This window comes from Balaenoptera borealis (genome assembly GCF_965194805.1).
Source record: "Balaenoptera borealis genome assembly, chromosome: 12".
Lineage (NCBI taxonomy): Eukaryota > Metazoa > Chordata > Mammalia > Artiodactyla > Balaenopteridae > Balaenoptera > Balaenoptera borealis.
Window position 1 is genome coordinate 95,241,317 of NC_138869.1, and position 17,066 is coordinate 95,258,382.

Consider the following 17,066-nt stretch of genomic DNA (forward strand, 5'->3'; position numbering starts at 1 on the left):
GAATGGGGCTTTTGAATGCTGAGAATGTTCTTTGGGGCTCAGCACAAAGATATTTGGCATAGATGACTGTAAATATTTGTAAAACTCTGGGTAAATGGACAGTGTTTGACCACACTCAGAACTCACGTCCAGCTCAGTACTGAAGGAGTAAGTTATCTAGGGTGATTGGTTTGGGGGCGGGGCAGGGAGGGGGTGGCGGTTGGTTGAGGGGTTTTTTTTCTCTCTGTTTTAAATAAAAAGCCAAGCAATTCAATTCGGCTACTTGACATCTTTTTACATTTTCTATACCTTGAATTTGTTTACTCATCAAGACAGTTCCAATTTATTTTCTTTCCCACTTTCCTAACTTTACGCGCAGCACAAAGAATAAAATCCCAGTCACAGGTGTGCAAAAGGGAAGGCAGGAGTTTTATGAAAATGTGGCCTTGGACTTCCTAATACAATTCTCTCCACGTGGCCTTGTGGATCTGCTATAGATGTCTTTCTTTTTCTCCCTCTCTCTCCTCTTCAAGATAGCTTCAGAAATACTGAAGGGACTGTTACCCATGAAAAGGACTAGGGTCGAAAAGGGAGGACAGAGGAAGGAGACGTGAAAGGGACTGGCGACCAAGAGGCTCATCTCAGTGAAAGCTACAGCAGCCAGAAACTTTAATTAGCCAGCAACTCATTGAAGACTGGTTGGGTTCCTTTTGCCTCTTACCCACACCCTAAAAACTGAGTCATTTCAAAGTTCATTTATTTTGTTTCTGGGACTAGACACCCGCAATCGGCTGCTTCAGAAACGTTAGATACATTGTTCTTTAATTCATACCTGGCAACATTCAAATAAACCTCCAGAAATGCCAATTCAGAAGAACACTGCTAGTCCTATTGTGAGCCCCAGCTAATGTTTTGAAAAGATATGTGCTGCAGACAGAAATAAGCAAGCGAGGCTGTAGTGCAAGCGTGAAGACAGAGAACATTTTTCCAGAAGGGGGAAATCATTTCTGAGAAATCCAAATGTGAGAAGTATATGCTTCAGGAGTAGACTTCCAGCAGAATCCCTGAAACTAGTAAGAAAAACAAAAGGTACCCTGGAAGGGGTAAGCTAAAGATACCTTTAGTCTGCTGATACAGGAATCGGTTTCATTTTAACTTAAACTTGAGAACAGCAGTATAAGATCAGAGTTTCACCCTGTTCTATCAGCAGTTACACGACAAAATAAACAGCATAATATACGACCAAGATCCCACAGATAATAAAACATCTTATCCATATCTAGGTATGTCAACGTATTGCTGTGCATTTCCAAATAGCAGAAGGTAAACATCTGAGATTATGCCAAGTTTGGTCTCCGCTGAAGACACTGCGAGGTTTGATCTAATCCGGAATTTTGCAATACATTCTGCAGAGACTGTTTTATTAGAAATTAAACTCGTTTCTTTTTACCTTTACAAAGATGTCTATTTTTTAAGGTTAACAGGTGTTTCAGGCATTCAGAACGAATTCAGTTCTGTACGTTTTAAGCACTGGAGGCAGAAAATAAAGCTAAAAACCGTGGTATCAGAGTTAGTCTCCCGTCCTTTCTTCTTTTCTTAGTCCAACCCCACTGCTGTCTTGCAATGCCTGCAGCGTTTAAAAAGCTCGCTAAACCCACCTGGCAGGAGAGCTACGTTCCTCCCGGCCGCCGGGCTTCTCAGCAGACTCCCTCGCGCTCACCGCCTGCCTGGGCTGCTCGCACCCCGGGGAGGAGGAGTTGGTCCATTCTCTCCCTCTGCCGCCGCCGAGCTCTGCCGCTGACAGCTTCGTGCTCTGCAGGACTGCACCGGGGCTCGGGCTCCCAGACCTACCGGGCCGGAGGAGGAGGAGTACCTGTAACCGCCTCCTGCCTCGGGGCACAGCTGCGATGCCCGGGAACGTTGCAGAGCGTGGGGCGCCGCACGCCAGCAGCGGCCCCGGGAGCCGCGCGTTTATTTATACAGGAAGCTCAGGCGCGGCACTTCCTACTTCCCATCTGGGTCGCTCTTCAACTGCAGGTGATGGTCTTAACCCTGTCTGAACCCGGCTGCCAGCGCGCCCGAGCAGCCCCGCCCTCCTGCACTCGCTCCACTCAGCAGGACCTCTCTCTTGTCCTTCTTGGACGGCTGCTGCAGAAACGCCGAGCAGGGTGGCCAGCGGCAGCCCCTAGTGTCCTTCCTTCTGCCCAGACAGGGGCACTTCACCTACTGGCTCTCAGAACTTGCCGCTTCTCTGCACGCGTCCTCCCAGGACGCCTGCCTCCCTCCTTCCCAGCTCTTTAAGTCTCTTGCTTCTATTTCTAACAACCCAGACCTGCCTTCCCACCTTGCCAGAAAACTGTTTCTGTAGAAACACTTCCCATGCACGTCTTATCGAAAACACCATGTACTTGATTTGTCCTTTTGCGTCTAATGATAAAATTAGATCGCAGGCAAATCAAATCAGGACAGTCTCAGTTTACCTCATATAATACAGGCACACTTTTATGAAACAATGATTTTGCTGGAAGTGCTTTGTCGACAAAGTATGTGGGGAACTGCTCAGTAACCTAATGGGTTGTACTCCAGCTAAAGAAAATGTAACAAAGTAATTCAGAAACTGTGGGGTACTAGGATGCGCCTTCCTCACTCCAAAACCTCAGACACTTAGTCTGTGTGATGTTTATAACACATTACATACCTACTCACGCCCTACACCCCCCAAAGGTCACAATCACAGCCCCAACTCTGTTGAACATTCCCATTTAGAAACGTGGCTCTTCCGATCGGGAATCTTTCTGTGCTCACTCTGCACCCTCACTCTACTTTTGCAACCACAGTCAGGAACGTGCTTCCTAAAAGGAAGGGACTCGCAGCCCTTTGTGGAAGGAATCTGAGCATGCCAGTGAAGTATCAGCAGTAGGCACAGTGCCAAAGGACACAAGCAAACTGCTTCTTGGCTCTCCATGTTGAAGAAAACCTCGAGGTCAAAGCCAAGTGCCGAAGCACACAGTGTATCTCCGTGTATGATGGTAGGACGGGCAGGAGGACCAGTCCACTAGTGGGGGAGGAAGGGAAGGAGGACAAGGGAGATAAGATGGTAAGAGAACATACAGTGGGGACCCAAAATAATAGAACTGAAGGATATTTGAGCTCGACAAGTCCTTCTAGCTAGTTTAGTCCAGACACCTAACTTTAAAGATGAGGAAACTTATGTCCAGGGAGATTTAAGTGGTCGGCTTGAACCAGACAGGGGCAGAGCTGGAACGACACCTAAAGCTGTGTTAGATGAGAAAGGTATTTGTTAATGAAAACCACCCCACGGATGTCTAACTTCAAATTTAACAGTAGCTTAGGTTCTGGGATAAACAATCTCAAGATATTTTCTTGGTGTAGTGACCATTGTGGATGGACAGGAATCAGGAAAGATAAACAAAGCACGTTCTAAGAGGTTACTTTATTCATTAGTGTCAATACAAAACTTTGGTGCCTTAAACCAAAGTTCAACAGAGTCCACTTTTTCAATTACCATGCAATAAAGTTATAATCTCTTGTCAACAGGATAAGGGAAGAAGCTACTGCTAATATGAATGAAAACATGGGTTAAGCAATAATCATGCTGCCTGTTGCTGCAAATGGCAGATAGGAAGAAAAACATATTATATAATTAAATAATATCAGCACTGATTATTTTCAAGTTTATAAAATCTGCATGCAAATTTTAATAGGACTAAATAAACATGTAGAACACTATAGTATTATGTGAACAACTCTTTCAGATCTGGAATAAAATATGTAAGAAAAAATTTAACCAAGGAGGTGAAAGATCTGTATACTGAAACCATAAGACACTGATGAAAGAAATTGAAGACAGAAATAAGTAGAAAGACATTCCATGCGCATGGACTGGAAGAATTAATATTGTAAAGATGTCCACCCTACCCAAAGCAATCTACAAATTCAATGCAATCCTATCAAAATTTCAATGGCATTTTTCACAGAAATAGGACAAACAATCCCAAAATTTGTATGGAACCACAAAAGACCCCAGATAGCCAAAGCAATCTTGCGAAGAACAAAGCTGGAGGAATCACACTTCCTGATTTCAAACTATATTACAAAGCTATGGTAATCAAAACTCTTTCAGATCTGCCTAACGAATCCACAGCATGCATCATCCTCTCAAGCAGGTATTGATCTCCTCCCAGACAAGCTACTTGATGTTAGGAAGACAGACATAAGTTGGACACGGCCCCTGTCCTCAAAGAGCTCTCAGTCCAGGGAAGGAGTCAGACAAGCAAATCAATTATCAGGATACTATGGTGCGTATGTATGTGATACAATAGACTGAAACATGATGTGCTTTGGGAGCACAGAGAAGAATTTAACTAAAGGAAAGGGGTTGGTAAAAAGAATCAAGGAAGGCTTCCCTGAGAAAGTGACTTAAAGCTGATACTTCAAGGAGCCAAGCGGGGAAGGTGGAAAAAGGTGAACCAGTCAGAGGCAAGAGCCACTGCAAATGCCTAGAGATGTCAGACTTTAGGTGACACTTTTCATAATTCAGACAGAGCAGATGCATTCAGAATTAAAGAATGAGGGCTTGAACTAACATAGTGGCAACTGGCATGAAAAGGAAATGAACAAATGGAGAGAGATCTCAGAAACAGAATTAATGGGACCTGATACCTGATTGGATGTAGGGAATGAGGGAGAAAGAAGAGCCCAGGCTGCTGGTACCACTAATTGAGAGTGAGAATAAAGGAGGAGCAGCATAAGCAAAATGATTCCATTAAATCCTGCAGAATCTGAGGTGTCTCTGGGACATATAGAAGACTTGTCTAGTAGGCTGTCAACAGAGAGAGATCTGGAGTGGAGGGTCTTTTAGGAATTACCGCCATTTAGGTGGTGACCACGGATGAGATTACCAAGAGCTGAGGTCACCCACAAAAGGTAGCAAGCTGTAGAGGGACAAAGGGGCTTTCGACCCATACACACTCTATCACCCACCAATTATTACGTAACCTTAAACAAGTTATTTCACATACCCAAAACTCAGTTTGTTCATGCATAAAATAGGAATGATGATATTCATCTCATAGGTTGTTGTGAGGCTCAATGAGACGTTTGTAAAGTAGCTAGCACAGTGTCTGATGGCACTATATGAGTTGTGAAGGTAGGGAAGTGAATGTCACCTCCTAGAATTGTGCAGTACACAACCTGCTCAGCTGTACAGCATGGCCCTGGCCTGATACACAAAAGAAACTCAATCAGCGTTGTTCACCTTAGAAGGAAGGGAAAAGGAGAGAAAAAAAGAAAAGAAAGGGATCAGAAAAGAGAACCCAAAGGAACACCAGTATTTATTTAAAATGTAGGTAAAAGAGGAGCCCTCATATAAGCCTAAGAAGGAACTGCTTCTCTCAGACTACAAAAGTAGATGTAACATTTGATATCTCAGACTGAGAAGTAAAATCCAGTCACCTCAATCTACAAAAATATTTTTTTATCTTTCTGAGCAATGATAGACATAATATAACAAATTGTTCACCAGAGATTGCAGTCATGTTGACTTCATCACAATAGAGAATTTCCTAATCTGAATCACAGAACTTCCTAAAGAAAAGGCAAACAAAATCTTGGCATTAATGGTAAATAATCCAAACCATAGGAATTGTATTAACTTGTAACATACCTAAAGTCATGTAAAAGCAAGATCAAGATGAATCTAATGCATACTTATATAGCCAAAAAGCAAATATAGAAATATAATTACTAGGTTACTAGATATGTATATGTAAGATACTTATGTAATATATGCCATATTATATAATATGTAACATGTAACAGATTATATATATATATATAACATACACTGTAGTCCTACATAAGAAGGAAATCAACAATGGAATTTCTTTTTGGAAAATTACTCTCATTAATTAATATAAAGAAATATCAAGATTCATTCTGATGCCACTGGAATTACTCTTCTCATCTACCTTAGTATATGTTAGTAACATACATCTTAGACTTGACATCTTAATTACATCCTGCGATAAAACATTAAAAAAAATTTTTTTAATGATTTGTTGAGTTTCAAGAAATCAGGTGAAAGAACATAAGTACTGGGAAACCAGCTTCTGCAGTAGGTGCAGTTCTCTCTCCATGGGAAAAGATTTAAGGCAAAGGTCATGGTATTCTGCCAGTGACAATTTGGTCATTTCTCATTTCCAAAGAGCTACCATTTCATTCACATTTTTCTTTTGGATCTAATGGGACTCATCTTATACATACATTCAACATTTATTGAGGGTATTCAGTATAGAACTAAGACTAAGACACAATACAAAAATAAGACTAAGAACATCACAAAATAATATAAAAGAAACTATGCCAGAGATTCACTCAGGGCGGCATGACAGTCAAACTACATGGAAAGTCAAAATATGACCCAGAAATGATCACCCAGCTACATCTGACTTGATAACAAAAGTTTTCAAAAAGCTGGAAACATATCATTTTGGTTTATTTCATGCATACAAGAGCATCTCAACGTCTCACAGAGCAAGTCAAAACCAGCTGGGACCCAATAAGAAAAACCTGACCAGAATGGTCATCATCAAAAAGTCTACAAACAATAAATGCTGGAGAGGGTGTGGAGAAAAAGGAGCCCTTCTACACTGTTGGTGGGAATGTAAATTGGTACAACCACTACGGAGAACAGTATGGAGGTTCCTTAAAAAACTAAAAGTAGAACTACCATATGATCCAGCAATCCCACTCCTGGGCATATATCCAGAGAAAACTATAATTCAAAAAGATACATGCAACCCCAGTGTTCACTGCAGCACTATTTACAATAGCCAGGACATGGAAGCAACCGAAATGTCCATTGATAGGTGAATGGATAAAGAAGATGTGGTACATATATAGAATGGAATATAAAAAAGAATGAAATAATGCCATTTGCAGCAACATGGATGGACCTAGAGATTATCATACTAAGTAAGTCAGACAGAGAAATACAAATATCATTTATATGTGGTGGAATCTAAAAAAGATGATGTAAGTGAACTTATTTACAAAACAGAAACAGACTCACAGACTTCAAAAACAAACTTCTGGTTACCAAAAGGGAAAGGTGGGGGAGAGGGGATAAATTAGGAGGTTGGGATTAACATATACACACTACTGTATATAAGATAGATAATCAACAAGGACCTACTGTAATAGCACAGGGAACTCTACTCAATATTCTGTAATAACCTATATGGGAAAAGAATCTGAAAATGAATGGATATATGTATAACTGAAACACTTTGCTGTACACCTGAAACTAACACAATATTGTAAATCAACTATACCCCAATATAAAATAAAAATTAAATTAAAAAAAATTTTTTTAAAAGAAAAACCTGACCAGAATAATCTCAAACTGCCATTGCCATCATTCCACACAAGAGCCCATCATGACCCGAGGTGGAGGGCTGAACAACAAGACTCCTAACATCCTACATATAACACCACTAGCAAGCTGGGGTTATGGACCGATGAGAAAATGGAATTCAGCACTCTTGTTCATCACCTAACTCTAGAAAAAAATGACTGTGTTAGCCCTGAACTTAAATTCTCCACTAGAAAGTCAGATGAAATCATCTTGAGAATCCTTATGTTTGCAAAGTTTACATTAATCCTTCTATTAAAATTACCATCTCCTCCAAATTCTTGCATATCAGACAATCAATGAAAAAATTCCCCAATGTTCCCATAAATCATCAGCCCAGCCAATGTACCAATTGGTTTGTAGAAAATGAAGGACTCAGTGCTGTGTACCCATATCCTATAGATAAAAGGACTCAGCTGAAATAAAAGTCCAACTATTTCTTGCCTTAAATCATGAGAAACTTCATTCTTGGAATTAAGATTCCAATCTACAAGGATCAAATTGCCCATACATGGGAATATTATAAATGTTGAGTTTTCCAGTGGGACTTTATTTTGAAAGGCACCTTAAAAAGTTAAGTCTTCTCTATGATGTAGTTGGCTGATTCCCTTCTTTTCCTGCCTTCTCCCTTTCCTTCATCTCCTCCCTCTTCCTGAAAAACAGTGAATCATAAAGTCCCCAGTGAAACCAGGAGCCAAAGAGAGCTAACAAATTCTATCATCTGCAACAGATCAAAGAAACCAAAGTTAAGGGCATGGAAGCGAGGGCTCCGTGAATGCTGGTTGAAGAAATGCACATACCTTGAAAGGCAGGCATCCTATTCTGAATCCCACGAGAGAAAAAAAAAAAAAAAAATCCCCTCCTGGGAAAGTCGATTTCCCTTCCATATCTACCACGCTCCACCTAAAGTCCTCCATAACCTCCTCAGAGGGTCATCGGAGGGTCGGCTGTTGTTTCAGTATAGTGCCCTCACAGCACATGCCACAGTCCAGCCCTCACAGAGCACCTCAGGGACTTTTGTAGATATTATCAATTGCAGCAAAAACCAGACTCTGTGCAACAATGCCTGCATCCCGAACAAAATGAAATCTCAGAGAGCCTTCTTACAAATCAGTGTTCCTTTAGTGGATCCTTCTCTTTCCCCTTGGCCTCTGGAGAGGAATCATACTCAGATTGAATATACAAAGATCAGTTTAAATAAGCAATAATTGCAATCATGCTCCACGGTGTTACAAAGTGCCTTTTTCCACGAGTCCCACAATCATTTTAATATATTCCTGACCCACAAAACTATACTTATCTCATGAAAGTCACTGTTACTAGTTGCAAATAGTTAATGATCTCATAAGGCCAGTAATAAAGAAAATAATCTTCTGCCCAGAGTGTCTCTATTCAGATCATGGGTCTTTCCTTCCTCCTCTAACTCAGGTCCCTTTATTCCCCAACCATGGAACTTAACACAGCACTCAAATTATTGATGTGTCTATCTCCCTGAGTAGTCTGTGAGAGCAGTGTCATAATATTTTTCCCACTTTCTACTCACATCATGTACCAAAGTTAACAGCCTATGGTGTCTTCTAAACGTTTCCTCTGTGCTCATTTCATCACACTGATGTTTGCTAAACACACACACACACATACACACACAAACACACACACACAATTTATCTTAGCTCTGTGAATTGTCTATTCATAGTCTTCATTTTGCTTTAGGGTAGTTCATATTTTTCCTATTTACAAGAGCTCTTTGTAAATTATAGACATTAACACTTTGCCTGCAATATAGTTTTAAAATACTTTTTTCCAGACATAGCTGATTTCTATTGATTTATTTTATGTTACTATTTCCAGGAAATGGTTTTGGATGGTATATATTCTGATATACCTTCCTTTTCTCATAGAGCTTCTGGCGTTTCCAGTCTTGATTAAAGAGGTCTCCCAAGGTTTAGATTGTACATGTGGGCTTCCCCAGATTCTTGTGAGATTTTGGGGTTTTTTAATGTCTTTAATCCATCAAGGAATTATCTTTAAATAGTATATGACGATTACTGTTATATTTTAACCAGATAGAGAATTACCTATAAGCAGAACAATTTATTAGGTAACCAGGATTTTCCCACTGAATTGGGCTGCAACATGTATCAAATATTCAGTTTTCCATATTTTGAATGATCTGTTCCTGAACCTATTCTCTTCCAATAATCGATTTGCTGATTCCAAGGCCAAAGCTATTTTGAAGTAGTTCTTCAAAGACACAAAACATTTCTAAAATCTGATTGACAGTGGACGGCAAAAAAGAGAAAACACATACTGTACACTGAAGGATTTTTTTATATTCAACATCAGCTTCACCACAAAAATGTTGTAGTTCAACTACTTAGTGAATGTAGAAAAATATTTGTAAAATTTGGCAATGATTTCTATTTCTATTGCAGTTTGCTTGAAAGAAATATTGAGTTACATGTGCAGTTATTTGTGCAAATTTCTCTCCGTGGATTTCTTATTTTAGTAATTCCACTGTATGTATTCTGACATTGTGTGCCACCAAAATCCTTATTTGTATTTTAAAAAATAAATCATTTTCAGTGGCTGCCTGCGGCTGAATGTTAAAGTGCGGATTGGCTGCAAAGGGAGCACCCTTTGCAGTTTTGGGGTGACAGAAGTGTTCTAAAGCTGGATGGTAGTGATGGTTGTACAACTGTATAAATTTGCTAAAAGTTTTCCAATTGCAAACTTAAAATGGGTGAAATTTTGGTATATAAAGTCTACCTCAATAAAGCTGTTTTAAAAGTAATTTTATTTTTGATGATAGTTTTAAAACAAATTTACAATAGAATTCACAATAATATTGAATATTTAAATTTCAGTAGAATAACTATTCTAAAGCTTTACTTTGATTCCATGAATTATATGAAAATAATTAAACCATTCAGGTAAAAAGTTTAACTGAATTTCTATTTGAAGAATCTGATAATATTTATATAAATCTTACATAATCTGTGAAAATTCCTCTTTTGCTAATGGGGCCAACAGATTAACAGCTATTACTTCACTTTTCTACATGCATAAGAAAACTTAACATTGAAAATGGGTGGAATAGTTTTAGAAGAGTCATTTGATCTAAATGAAAAGCCATGCTTCACAGAATGAAATATAATGAGACACCTTCTGTGACTGCATGTGTTAAATCATGGTCTCTGGGCAAAGTATTCTTTTTTTTTTTTTAACATCTTTATTAGAGTATAATTGCTTTACGATGGTTGGGCAAAGTATTCTTAAAATAATTACAAATTTTTGAAGTAGATATGGATGCTGCTCCAGTAGATGTGTGAATTATACATTCATCACCATCGTTGTTAAGAAACAGAAATTCAGTACTTAATTTTTCATTAAACTTTGTACTTCTTTAGCTCATTTTCTGCCAAAGGGGATTATCCCAAAATAAATTTTAAAGTTTTAAACAATAAAATAAATAGCTATCGATTTGTACCCTACAAAAATGACAAAACTGCTGTACCAGGAGCAGTCAGACTTTCTACACTTCCCACTGACCTCACCAGTGGTCAGCGTGGCAGCTTCCTGCTTTTCACAGGTCACAGTGGGGAGCGTGGCATAACTGGTCTACCAAGTAGCTGAGAGGGTTAGCAACATCAAGAACTTCTCCCACCACCATGAAGACTGGAATGAGTTAGTTGTTCTCAGCCACCAGTGTTAGAATGCATTTCATTTTCTCAGTAAGTGCTTTGCATGCTGTTCTTCAAAGGGAGGTATAAGTTAACTTGCACTTGGACAGAATTGGGGGTAAAAACAGGGTTATACTACCATCTTTCACATTTAAGCATGTGCTAAAGTAAAAGCACTCTTTTCAACAGATACATCTCACATGCTATTAGAGGAGACCATACAGTAAAACCTGATGTTATAAGGTGGAGGCTTACTATCTCATCTTATTTTAGTTCATTTTAAGATAATAATACTTCCTTAAAAATAAAGTCCAGAACCAATGCCAAATGGGACACAACAACTGGCACAAACTGGGACTTCTATAGTAATTGATCTGTTTGAATTTTCTACATGAGTCAACATTGGTCATTTATGTTTTACTTATAAAATAGTCCATTTCTTCAATATTTTCAAACTTGTTTCTACAGAGTTTTGCACATAGTCTTCACGTATAATTCTTATAATTTTTCCAACTCTCCTGCTTCCGTGATCGTGTCTGTTTCCTCGTTCCTAATGTTGTATGATTTTGCTTTTTCCAGTTTTTTGTCTTTAGCCGTTTTATCTATTTTTTCTCCATTCCATTAATTCCAACTTTTAAAACTTTATCGGTTCCTTTATAAGTTTTCCTTTATAAGTTCTCCTTTGAGTAAAGTTTAGGGTATATGCTATGCCCTAAAGATTTGGGTATTTCCAATTTTTTATTGCTTTCTTTTTCATTCTTTTATCAAAGGTTTACCTGGGAGAGTTTCTTAGTTTCCAAGTGGTTTTGAGGGGGTCATATTTTTACTATTAATTTCTAATTTAATTGGATTATGTTGAGGGAACATGATCCAAAAAAAACTCTACTTTTTATATTTGTTATAGTTTTGCTTTGTTTTTGCCAAGTAGGTTAATAATTCTATTTCTAGTCATCGGTGTTTGGAAAATTGCACATCTCCAAAGAAATACTCCTTGAAAGGTGATGTGACCAGGTAACCTGCCCTGCTCACCTAAAGGCTAACTCCCAGAAGTAACAACGGCTCATGTTGCAAAAAGAATTCTCACTTGCAAATCTGGAACCATTACATCTCTAAGTAGAAAACAAGGCAATTAATTATTTTTAACAGCAGATGATTGTTTCACCTGGGAATTTAATCAAAACAAACCAAAGACATGCAATACTCCTGAATGGTGCCCAGCAAACACCTGGTTCAAGTTTTCATTTTCCAACCTGGCATCTCAATTCTTCCACAGCATTAGTAGACATTGAATAAGCATCAGGCAAACCTGCTGTCCATCTACAAATCCAAGAGAAACACATTTGTCTTGCATGTCAAGAGTGCCTCAGCATGATTCACTGAAACCTGGAGTTGAAAGGGGCTAGTACTATTTTAAATGCAAGTAACTGCTAAAATATTTAGTCCCACCAAAGCTTTGAAGACTCTGTACTCAAATCAGATCAGCCTTGGTGATCTAAGATGCAGACAATGAGCACATTTAAGAGAGGAAATCTTGTTTAAAAACACCAAGGAAATTCCAAACTCTTACAAAAGAATTAGCAGATATTTTAGCATAGATATACTTGGAGGCAAGGAGGTTTTTTTTCAAGTTTTTCCTGAAAGTTCATAAAGGTAAAGTGGAAACTCCCCCAGGCCTGGTGTGTTTGAGGAATAAATAGATTATATTCTTGAGTATCTACTGTGTGCCAGGCAAGGTACTTGGTACTAAGCATTTTGCATACATTATCTCTTTTAATCTACACAAAAGTCATGATTACAGAAAATAATCTACATTTATGTGCATGCATTTTTAAATGGTTAGTAATGGATATATAGGAAAGGCTCATTAAAACATAAATTCGGGGCTTCCCTGGTGGCACAGTCGTTGAGAATCTGCCTGCCAATGCAGGGGACACGGGTTCCAGCCCTGGTCTGGGAAGATCCTACATGCCGCGGAGCAACTAAGCCCGTGAGCCACAACTACTGAGCCTGCGCGTCTGGAGCCTGTGCTCCGCAACAAGAGAGGCCGCGATAGTGAGAGGCCGGCGCACTGCGATGAAGAGTGGCCCCCGCTTGCCGCAACTAGAGAAAGTCCTCGCACTAAGACCCAACACAGCCAAAAATAAATATAAAAGTAAATAAATAAAACTATAAATTCGGCTATAAATTTCTCTCATGATATAGTCCATTTAGAATTAAATTAAGACTCCAATATTTTTACCTCTAAGTTGAGAAGAACCCCTTAAAACTTCTAAGATTTCAGTTTGTGATTTCAGCAAACTTTTGTTTCAAACACGGACCGATATGCCCATCCATTTCCTTTGAAATAACTGTTACAAAAAAATTAATTAAATAATAAGTCATCTAATCAAATGACCTCAGGAGACCTAATCCCATCTGGTATTATCCAATTGACCCAGCACATTACAGAGGTAACTCTGGCTAATACCCTAAATAATTTTAATTGGCACAAAATTCAAAGTAACATATAACCTGCCTACCCTTTTAGATTCATCTTCTGCCCTTTTCATTTTGCATCTAAATTCCAGCCATACTAATCTATTTTCAGGCACTCTGAATTTCCGACTCAGAAGTTCCTCTGGTCCTTCATTAGCCCAGGCCATTCTTCCCCACTTTTTCACCGAATGAAGAGCTCCTCATTTCTCAAAATGTCACTCACGGTGTATCTTTTCTGGGACCACCTCCCTCTACCTAACTCCTCCCACATCCAGTTAGATGGCCTCCTCTGGTCTTCCTCCGTTAGTACAATGCTCTCACCCTATTAGAGCACACATTCCTTTCTTCAGTAAACATTCATTAAGCTCCTATTATGGACCAGGTTCTTTATTAAGTACTGGGACTATAAAAATAAATAAAACATCAGACTTCAAGTGGTGTAGGAAAAGACAACACCTATACGAGTCAGAGCAGTGCCACGGGATCCAGGAAGGCAGTTTTGTGAGCCCCACTCTGTAGGACAGGAAGAGTTGGATGGGTAGAAGTGTGAGAGACTGGGAAAAAGAAATTGCATGAGTAATGGTATAGAGATGGATAACAGATAAGCTTTGTTAATGGCAGAAAAAAATAGCTAGACAAGGCATTTGATTATAAAAAAAAAACTAAAATGACTCACTTATAAAACTTTGTTCAACCTGTTATAAAAGCAAAACAAAATCAGAGAAAGTCAATCCTAACTTTATTCCTAAATGTTGTTAATATCCAGGGCTTTCTTAAACCCAAAGAGGCTTATCAGTGATATGTTAAAACTTTCAACTTTTATCTAAAGACAAAAAGGTTATTTATTTATTTTTTTTTTAGATTCCATATATATGTGTCAGTATACGGTATTTGTTTTGCTCTTTCTGACTTACTTCACTCTGTATGACAGACTCTAGGTCAATCCACCTAACTACAAATAACTCAATTTCATTTATTTTTATGGCTGAGTAATATTCCATTGTATATATGTGCCACATCTTTATCCATTCATCTGTTGATGGACACTTAGGTTGCTTCCATGTCCTGGCTATTGTAAATAGAGCTGCAATGAACATTGTGGTACATGACTCTTTTTGAATTATGGTTTTCTCAGGGTATAGGCCCAGTACTGGGATTGCAAGGTCATATGATAGGTCTATTTTTAGTTTTTAAGGAACCTCCGTACTGTTCTCCACAGTGGCTGTATCAATTTACATTCCACCAACAGTGCAAGAGGGTTCCCTTTTCTCCACACCCTCTCCAGCAGATTGTTTGTAGACTTTTTGATGATGGCCTTTCTGAACGGTGTGAGATGATATCGAATTGTAGTTTTGATTTGCATTTCTCTAATGATTAATCATGGTGAGCATTCTTTCATGTGTTTGTTGGCAATCTGTATATCTTCTTTGGAGAAATGTCTATTTAGGTCTTCTGCCCATTTTTGGATAGGGTTTTTTTTTGATATTGAGCTGCCTGAGCTGCTTGTAAAGTTTGGAGATTAATCCTTTGTCAGTTGCTTCATTTGTAAATATTTTCTCCCATTCTGAGGGTTGTCTTTTGGTCTTCTTTATGGTTTCCTTTGCTGTGCAAAAGCTTTTAAGTTTCATTAGGTCCCATTTGTTGATTTTTGTTTTTATTTCCATTTCTCTAGGAAGTGGGTCAAAAAGGATCTTGCTGTGATTTATGTCATAGAGTGTTCTGCCTATGTTTTCCTCTAAGAGTTTTATAGTGTCTGGCCTTCATTTAGGTCTTTAATCCATTTTGAGTTTATTTATGTGTATGGTGTTAGGGAATGTTCTAATTTCATTCTTTTACATGTAGTTGTCCAGTTTTCCCAGCACCACTTATTGAAGAGGCTGTCTTTTCTCCACTGCATATTCTTGCCTCCTTTATCAAAAACAAGGTGACCATATGTGCGTGGGTTTATCTCTTGGCTTTCTATCCTGTTCCACTGATTTATATTTCTGTTTTTGTGCCACCAGACTGTCTTGATTACTGTAGCTTTGTAGTATAGTCTGAAGTCAGGGAGCCTGATTCCTCAAGCTCCGTTTTTCTTTCTCAAGATTGCTTTGGCTATTTGGGGTCTTTTGTGTTTCCATACAAATTGTGAACTTTTTTGTTCTAGTTCTGTGAAAAATGGCAGTGGTAGTTTGATAGGGATTGCATTGAATCTGTAGATTGCTTTGGGTAGTATAGTCATTTTCACAATGTTGATTCTTCCAATCCAAGAATATGGTATATCTCTCCATCTGCTTGTATCATCTTTAATTTCTTTTATCAGTGTCTTATAATTTTTTGCATACAGGTCTTTGTCTCCTTAGGTTGGTTTAACCCTAGATATTTTATTCTTTTTGTTGCAATGGTAAATGGGAGTGTTTTCTTAATTTCACTTTCAGATTTTTCATCATTAGTGTATAGGAATGCAAGAGATTTCTGTGCATTAATTTTGTACCCTGCTACTTTACCAAATTCATTGATTAGCTCTAGTAATTTTCTGGTAGCATCTTTAGGATTATCTATGTATAGTATCATGTCATCTGCAAACAGTGACAGCTTTACTTCTTCTTTTCTGATTTGCATTCCTTTTATTTCTTTTTCTTCTCTGATTGCTGTGGCTAACACTTCCAAAACTATGTTGAATAACAGTGGTGAGAGTGGGCAACCTCGTCTTGTTCCTGATCTTAGTGGAAATGGTTTCAGTTTTTCAGCATTGAGGACTATGTTGGCTGTGGGTTTGCCATATATGGCCTTTATTATGTTGAGGTACGTTCCCTCTATGCCTACTTTCTGGAGGGTTTTTTATCATAAATGGGTGTTGAATTTTGTCAAAAGCTTTCTCTGCATCTATTAAGATGATCATATGGTTTTTATCCTTCAATTTGTTAATATGGTGTATCACATTGATTGATTTGCGTATATTGAAGAATCCTTGCATTCCTGGGATAAACCCCACTTGATCATGGTGTATGATCCTTTTAATGTGCTCCTGGATTCTGTTTGCTAGTATTTTGTTGAGGATTTTTGCATCTATGCTCATCAGTGATATTGGCCTGTAGTTTTCTTCCCTTGTGACATCTTTGTCTGGTTTTGGTATCAGGGTGATGGTGGCCTAATAGAATGAGTTTGGGAGTGTTTCTCCCTCTGCTATATTTGGGAAGAGTTTGAGAAGGATAGGTGTTAGCTCTTCTCTAAATGTTTGATAGAATTCGCCTGTGAAGCCATCTGGTCCTGGGCTTTTGTTTGTTGGAAGGTTTTTAATCACAGTTTCAATTTCAGTGCTTGTGATTGGTCTGTTCATATTTTCTATTTCTTCCTGGTTCAGTCTTGGAAGGTTGTGCATTTCTAAGAATTTGTCCATTTCTTCCCAGTTGTCCATTTTATTGGCATAGAGTTGCTTGCAGTAATCTCTCATGATCCTTTGTATTTCTTCAGTGTCAGTTGTTACTTCTCCTTTTTCATTTCTAATTCTATTG

General features: G+C 38.5%; 1 protein-coding gene across 2 annotated transcripts in view; it reads right to left on the reverse strand.

Annotated features, from left to right (window-relative positions):
* RNF144B (ring finger protein 144B) overlaps window positions 1-17,066 on the reverse strand; it is an 867,397-nt gene that overhangs the window by 778,456 nt on the left and 71,875 nt on the right. The window contains exon 1 of one of the 2 annotated variants that reach the window (XR_014232478.1): window positions 1,638-2,068. The exons of the other annotated variant lie outside the window; for it this stretch is intronic. The gene's annotated coding sequence lies outside the window, so the exon portion shown is untranslated. Of the gene's footprint in view, window positions 1-1,637; window positions 2,069-17,066 lie in introns of those variants that run through there. 2 annotated transcript variants of the gene reach the window in all.